The sequence below is a fragment of the Arvicanthis niloticus genome, chromosome 2 (assembly GCF_011762505.2).
Source record: "Arvicanthis niloticus isolate mArvNil1 chromosome 2, mArvNil1.pat.X, whole genome shotgun sequence".
In the NCBI taxonomy this organism is placed as follows: Eukaryota; Metazoa; Chordata; class Mammalia; order Rodentia; family Muridae; genus Arvicanthis; species Arvicanthis niloticus.
Window position 1 is genome coordinate 8,396,138 of NC_047659.1, and position 8,429 is coordinate 8,404,566.

Below are 8,429 nucleotides of genomic sequence, written 5' to 3' on the forward strand. Positions count from 1 at the left end.
AGCAATGCTTGTCTGGCCCTTGGAATGGAATCTAAAGCCAGTTTTTGCAGAAGGGGAAGCCCATCAACGATCCCTGTGTCCATTTTCGTGGCCTCTGGCCACCTCCCACATCCTAAAGCATGTTCCTCGAGGAAGCATTAGTCTGATGAGGTTGCAGGCCCAGTTCCACACGCTCAGGAAGACAACCTCGTTCTGCCAAGCTACTGATCCTCAAAGGGAGATCCTAGCCCACCACCTAGCCTTGTGTCCACACTCCATCACCCACCTGAGCTCACATGCTGACCTGCCCCGGGCCTCAGCACAGCACCGTGTGCTCCTCAGGGGCCTGCCCTGGCCACTGCTGCTGCCTCTGCTCTCTAGCTTCCATGAGGACTTTATTTGCTCTCTCGGCTACTTAGAGCAGGCCAGTGTTCTCAAAGATCTGCCTTTTACTCCTTCTTTCCTGAGGTTGCCCTGGCAAGATTCTGTAAAAAACATTCACAGGAGTCTTACCCATATCTGTATCACCTAGAATGTGCTCACAGGTCACAGGCCAAGGAGTCAGTCTCCCAGTTCCTCTGGGGCCTCATCTGTCCTGTAGAGGTGTGTCTGTTTCATGCTTAAAAAGCATTATCCATTTAGGTGACCTTCTCTGCCTCGCCAGGGACCACCTGCCTGCTTAAGAGACCTCACTGAGGGACAGAACAAGCTTGGAAGCAGATATGGTCATGACTGGCATGTCGGTGTCTGGTATGCTTTTGACCACAGGGAGACTTCATACTGGCCAGTGGGGAAGGCACACAGGTTCCTGGCATGTCCATAAAAAGCAGAGTGAGACAGACTCACTTCTAAGACAGGATGCTCCTTTGAAGTTGACGTGCAGTAGATGGGGAGCTGCAGGACCAGCCTTCTTAGCATCTGGGCACTGTTTCCTTCTGTCCACATAGAGGAACTCTTCAGTCCCTAAACAGCGCTTCTAGGACCCAAATAATTGTCAGACTAAACCCAGAGCTTTCACCTGCAGGAGGTCTTCTGGGCCTGTATGCCTTACTCAGGTTGGGGTGCAGGGGTTGAGGACCCCTTAGTAATTTTCAACATTAATCATTGAAATATTTGTAAGCATGGGATGTGGATGTGCCCAGGATTGGTGGGCTGGCTGCTGTATGGAGGCATTTCACTGCAAAGCAAATGTGACCAATAAAGATTCCATGTGGAAACCTGTGTCTGGTCCTAGGGAAGGAAGCCCAGGCACTGCCTGCTTACCTCCCCAAAATGCAGTGCCTCTCACCCTTCCTAACACTGTGACCCTTTTATACAGTTCCTCATGTTGTGGTGACCCCAAACCAGAGAATTACTTTTGTTGCTACTATATAACTGTAGTTTTGATACTGTTATGAATTGTAATGTAAATATCTGATTTACAGATGGTCTTAGGCAATCTCTGAGAAAGGATCATTTGATCCCCAAAGGGGTTGTGACCCACAGGTTGAGAACTTCGGTAATTCCTTGTTATCTGTGCTAATTAAATCAGCTGGCTGCCCGCCACCCGCTCTCACTGACAGTAACCCCACCTGGCAAAGCCTTACCTACCAGGCCTGTGGTACCAGTGCAGACTGCTGATATGCAGCCATAGGAGATGCAGGTCAGGATCCAGTTCTGCTGCCACCTCAGGATGTGACAGCAGGAATCCGGTGCTAAGGCCACACTGAAACAGGCTTCCTGGTTATCCAATAGGGTTATCATCCCTGTGGGAACCAGACATTCAGGTCAGCACATCTCTGACCCCTTCACTAGGAATGTTTTAGGTTGACAGCACTTTCGTACAGGAAAAGTTCGTCTTTGAATACAGCTCTGGGCTGGAGAAGCAGCTCTGTGGGGAAGTGCCAGCCACGTAAGCATGGCACATTGAGTTTGGATCCTCAGCACCCACTAAAAGCCAGCTGTGGTGGTGCCTGCCTGTAAGCTTCACATGTGGAGAGCAGGAGGATCCCCAAAGCTTGTTGGCCATGCCCTGGGTCCTGTGAGAGAGCCTATCTCAGTGAGTGCAGTGCTGAGGCCCCACCCCAGGTAGAACGTTCATATCCCATTCCCATTGTACCGCCTTTTGGAGCTGACCATCCCCACACTGCCTGGCTACAGACTCCTTCCCTAGTCAGAGATGGGTGCTCCAGGGGGAGTGGCCATTCAGAGAGCCTGCTGGTTGTGTGACTTGTCCATGCAAAGCCTGGTCTTTGCAGACCATGGAACCTGAAGAAAGCTATGTCACACTGCCCCCATGCCACCCAGTCAGCCAAGCCCGTGGAGGAAGCCAGTGGAGTCCAGCCCACCATGCGTGGGAACTCTGGCTTCTGCCGCGCAGCTGTAGTAATGTTAGACGTGCCTTGTGCTCTACAGAGCCTTAGAGTGCGTATCTGCTTGCTAACCGTGTCATGTTTGCTCCATGGTACCTCCGCTATAACCCTAGCCAGTGACTTTGGGTTTGTAAAGGTGTCTAGAGCAAAGGATGGGACAGAGTCTATAAGATTCCAGGAGAGAGTGCTGAGGCAGGAGCATAAAAGAATGACAGAAGTGACCCTGGGGTTAGGAAACCTAGCCGTTCTAATTTCCAGGAGTACCAAGGGCCCCATAGGGTGCAGAGTTTGTGGTTGGTTCTGGAGGTCGTGCGTGGGGCTGAGACTGTGCCTCCTACCAGTGTCAGGCAGGGTCGATGAGACTGTCTTTGGCAATGCTTTGACAACAGCTCCGATGAGGACTTTTAATCCAGGGGTAGTGTCTAGCTGGGACTTGAACCAGTGTATCTGCAGGTCTGTGACTAATTAAGTGTCATACAATGGAGCCCCTGGCTGTTCCCCATTGCTTCCCCGGAGCCACCTAGGGCATCTCAGCTAGGAATGCTGCTACTGGGCTGTCTGGAAACTCTGACCCCCCAGACCCAGTTTGGCACCAGGAAAACAGGAGCCTGCTATCTGACCACAGGTTCACATTCTGAGGCCAAGAGACCTACCTTACCCACTGCTCCTACATATGGAAGGAACACTAGAAGCCCATTTACTAAGTTTGGTACATACTAAGCTCTAGCACTGGCCTCAGCCTTCGCATTTAAGAGTATAGATGGCTCAGTAGTTAGGAGCACTGGCTGCTCTTAAAATGCCCTGGGTTTAATTCCCAGTGCATGTGTGGTGGATTCCATCCATCCATCCATCCATCCATCCATCCATCCCGTAAACTCCAGGGGCTCTGATGCCCTCTCTAACTTTGAGCACCAAGCACTCATGTGGTACATAAACATACATGTGATCAAATCATTCATAATCTCTATGTTTTTAAGTTCACAGTGAGTGTTACTGGTGCTTGAACCTCCACAAGGACCCAGAAAGGGACATTCAGCAGTCCCCAAAAGGAAATCCAAAGGCCACCATGGAGACCCATCCCAGTAGCCAGTGCACTTGTCCATGGTGCATCGCTTCTTCCCTGTGTACACCTGTCACATGTGGTGGCTCATCCTTGGCCGGTCCAGGGCAGCCACCCTTGATGGGAGGTGTAATTGTGCTGTCCACAAGATGGTCTGATAGGCAGTGTTCTGAAGTCAAAGAGCTGAGTGGCCTGAGGAATTCGAAGGCTGGGCTCTCCTGCTTTCACTTGTCTCCGTGCTGAAGCATGCTAAACTTGTGGTACCATGGTCCATGCAGCTGTCCGGCTCAGATGTGCCCTGCAGAGCCCTCCGTCCTCCACTGCTTCCCCCATGGCACAGCTGCCTTCGGCTGTCTTCATCAGGAATCTGACAGGTAGACAGAGAAGCTGTTATGTGCTCCTCTGGCTTCCAAGCAAGGGGCTGGGGGAGTGGGTCCTGTAAGGGGGCCATGCTGTATGTCACCAAGGTAACCCCCATGACAGTACAGGCCCCTTGGCCTTTGAGAACTTAGCCCTGGCCCCTGGTACTGGCCTGTCCACCCCAAGAGGAATTTTCTCAGCATTTGGGAAAGTAGAAATGACCTACTTAGGAACAGCAGAGCATGGCTGACCTGCATAGAAGTAAAGAATCTGCTCCTTACACGGGTGTGGAGGCACAAGCTCACGACACGCCTTGGCAGCCCTTCTAGACGCATGCCGCAGAGGGACTGCTTCAGTGGGCTCGAGCCTGTGAGGTCTGAAAATCACCTTCTGTGCTAACACCTGCCGGGCCAAGACTGAGCAGTTCCATCTGGTTACATCTGTTTTGCAGACAGTGCTGCGAGACGGAAGACAGAAAGAGCAAACCACCGGGAACTGTGGTGTATGCGGCAGGCTCGTCTTTATTGATTTCACCCAAACAACAACAACCCCTATTGATACAATGCTCTAACCTGAGTAGCTTGGCACAATAAGACATTCTCCTGTCTCTAGACTTCTGTCTGAGTCACCTTACTACTCGGGTTTCCTGTGTCCTTCCTTGTGTTGGGTACTGGGGCTCTGCATCAACTCAAGGCAGGCTCCCCATCCTCAGGCTCCCTGATAACCCAGATTTTGTTTCAGTCTACACCTGGTCTGAGCCCTTCCTGTGGTCTATTCATCTACCTCCTGGCACTGCTTTTAAGAGAACATCAAAGCCACACATCCAGGTACTACACCCCTCCCAACCCTGGTAGTGTGACACACTACAGCTTCCAGGACAAGACTTTATTTTATTCTATTTTATTTTCTTTTGCAGGGAGGTTTCAAGGTTGGAGAACAGATATGAAAGGACAGGGAGATGAGTGAGACTGGGGTGCATGACGGGAAATTCACAAAGAACCAATACAAAGTTAAAAAAAATATGGCTTAAGAAGCCAGTACAATAGCTCCAGAAATAAAAAGAAATTCTAAGAAATGTCTTTAATTAATTGTAAAGAAGTCTAGCTGGATGGCTGGGCGGTGGTGGCGCACGCCTTTAATTCCAGCACTTGGGAGGCAGAGGCAGACAGATTTCTGAGTTCAAGGCCATCCTGGTCTACAGAGTGAGTTCCAGGACAGCAAGAACAGAGAAACCCTGTCTCGAAAAACCAAAAACCAAAACAAAACAACCAAAAAAACAAAAAAACAAAACAAAACAAAAAGAAGTCTAGCTGGTATGGTGGCCCACACCTTAATTCCCAGCACTCAAGAGGCAAAGGCAAGCAGATCTCTGTGAATTCCAGGACAGCCATGTCTGCATCAGTGAGACCTCATCTCAAAAACAAAACAAACAAACAAACAACAACAACAAAAACAACCCAAAATGGTCTATCATGTTTCTATACATCAAGAGACCAGAAGTGACCAATAGCCCAGAAGAAAACAGTGCTGTTCCCTGAGAAGGATAATACACCTAGGAACAGGCTGATAAATGGAAACTTTGTTCTGAAAATGATCCACGCATTTCTGGAGAGAAGACAGGGGAGAGAGACAAGGGAAAGCCATCCTCATCGGTGGCCAAAGGCAATGTCATGGAGATGCTAATACTACCCAGACTATAAAGAAAAGACCAAAAATAGAAAACCAAAATACGCCAGGCGGTGGTGGCGCACGCCTTTAATTCCAGCACTTGGGAGGCAGAGGCAGGCGGATTTCTGAGTTCGAGGCTAGCCTGGTTTACAGAGTGAGTTCCAGGACAGCCCAGGCTACACAGAGAAACCCTGTCTCGAAAAACAAACAAACAAAAAAGCTTAAATAGTCTCTGGTTTCCCTGATTACAAACTGAGCATCGTCCTGTCTCTCTGCTGGCTGCTTTAGCAAATTCACAAGCTGGATTACATACCCACAAACTGGTGATTTGGCCCAATGGATAAAGTGCTTGCTACACAAACCTGAGGATCTGAGTTTAGCTCTCTAGAAATAACACAAAAGTCCTGGTGCAGAGGTGCATAACCCCAGAGCTGGAGAGACAGAGACAGCAAGATCTTAGAGGCCCACTGCCCATCAGGTCTATTTGAAACTCTGAGACCCAGATTCAACAAATCAGATGGAATGTGACGATATGCTGGCAGATTTCTGAGTTTAAGGTCAGGTCTACATAGTGACTTTCAGACCAGCTGGTACCAAAGTGGAGTGACAGCGTTAGATACCTGGTGCCCTTTGGTTTCCACATGTGCATGCATTGGTAAGTGCACTCCCCTACCCTCACCACACACATTTCAGGGGCTCCAGTTTAGCAAAAGCAGTGTTGAAAAAGAATTATTTATTTTAGGATCTATGATCCCAGATAATTCAGGAAAGAAGTTCAAGGTCAACCTGAACTACAAACTGTGACTGTCTCAAAAAACAAACAAGACAGTTGGAAAATTCCATATTTGATTTAAAAATTCAAACCTGACAGAATTCAAGTGGGCATGGTACTGGTGCACATGCAGGTCAGTGAAATAGAATTAAGACTTCAAAAATTCATCCTCACCTAAACAAGGTGCTAAAATGATGATCAGGAGAACCCCCACAACCTTGACAGGACACAGTTCCTTGCAAAACCTGTTACATGAACAACCAAAACCATGTAACTCAAGTGCTTCACAAGACATCACCAAGTGACAGGGGGGAAGGAGGCACAATGAAGCATGTCTGTGGTCTCAGCTACTCAGAAGGCTGAGGCAGGAAACCTGGAGCCCAGGTGTTGAAGTACAGCCTGGGCAATATAGCAAGATGCCATTGTTCAGAGATGATTATATCAGCTATGGTGGCTTACCTGGAACCCCAGAATTTAAAAGGTAAGGCTGGTCAAGGAAACGTGCTGTGTACTTGGGGGCATCCTAAACTACATTGATTTTATTTGAAAACAACAACAAAAATATTTAAAAGTTAGTTAGTGGGAGTCAAGTACTCTCTGTCCACTGAGCTATCTTCCCAGCCCCTTATTTATCCATTCAGTCCACCCCTCAACTCTCTTTGTATGTTACATGCCTGTGAGTATGCACATCTGTACAGGTGTATGCAGAGGAGGGAACAGGACCTTGCAAGTAGTCCTGCTTCACTCTGCAATTTCTTGCCTTTAGGCAGGGTCTCTCAGAGAACCTGAAGCTCACTGGTTTTGGCTAGGCTGGAAGACAAGCTTTCAGGATCTACCTAACTCCATCCTCCAAAGTTGAGAGACGCCTACTACCAGGCACAGAACATGGGTACTGGGGATTTGAACTCAGAACCTCATGCTTGTAGAGCAAGCACTTTTACCCATTCCCCCCCCCCCACACATTTCAACCCAAAATATGTCTGTACATGTGTATTGACTTTTTTATGAATCAACACTGAACATTGGTGTGCAAATGGCTATAAAGTCCCAGCTGGTCTTCCTTTGGTGTTTATACCTAAATGTGGGCTCAGTGGTTCATATGGTAATTTTGTATCTAATTTCTTGGAGGAGTTGCCTTGTCGTTTTCTGCTACAAAGTTTCAGGTGCCCACAGCAATTCACAAGGTTTCTGACTCAGATCCTTGCCACCACTTAATTAATCTTTAGGTATTACTTTGTTGTTAACAGTAGCCATCTAGATGAGTAAGAAGTGGAAAGGTATTGTGGTTTTGATTGACATTGCCCTGGGGGTCTTTTCATGTGTTCATTGGCCATTTGTAAACCGGTAGAAAAGCCTAAGAGTCTTTTTCCCATTGCTATTAGATTTTTCCATTGTGATAAAAATAATTACCATTTTGATTAAAAACTATTTTAATTAACTGGGCATTGTGATACATATCTTTAATCCCAGTTCTTGAGAGGCATAGGCAGGTAGAGCTCTGTAAATTTGAGGTCAGTCTGGCCTACATAGAGTTCCAGGCTAGCTTGGGAAATATAGTAAGATGCTGCCTCAAAAAATGGATTTTCTTTTATTTTTAATTATAGGGAGGAGGTGCACATGTGTGCAGGTGCCCACAGAGGCCAGAGGCATCAGATCTTCAGCTGGAGTTACAGGTGCCCTGACCAATGGATGTGGGTGCTAGGATCCCAACTCTAGTCCTCTGAAAGAGCAGCAAGTGCTCCTAACCACTGATCCATCTTTACAGCCCCTTAAATTTTTTTTTAAATATGCCATATGATTTACAAAATAATAGTCAATAGGTTGGGGATGTGGCTCAGTGACAGAGTGCTTGCTCAGCCCACATAAGGCTGTGGGTTCAATTCCCAGCACTCACACCACATACAAATGATGACACATTGGGAGAATTAAGTTCTTAGGCTGTTTGTTTATTGGGGCTGGAGAGGTGGTTCAGTGGCTAAGAGCATTGACTGCTCTTCCAGAGGTCCTGAGTTCAATTCCCAGCAACCACATGGTGGCTCACAACCATCTTTAATGAGATCTGATGCCCTCTTCTGGTGTGTCTGAAGATAGCATATATATATATAGTATATATATACTGTATGTATATATATATATATATATATATATATATATATATATATTAAATAAATACATTTTAAAAAAATAGTCATATAAACTAGACTGGGTTCAATTTTATTATGTAATCAAACAAAGCTGA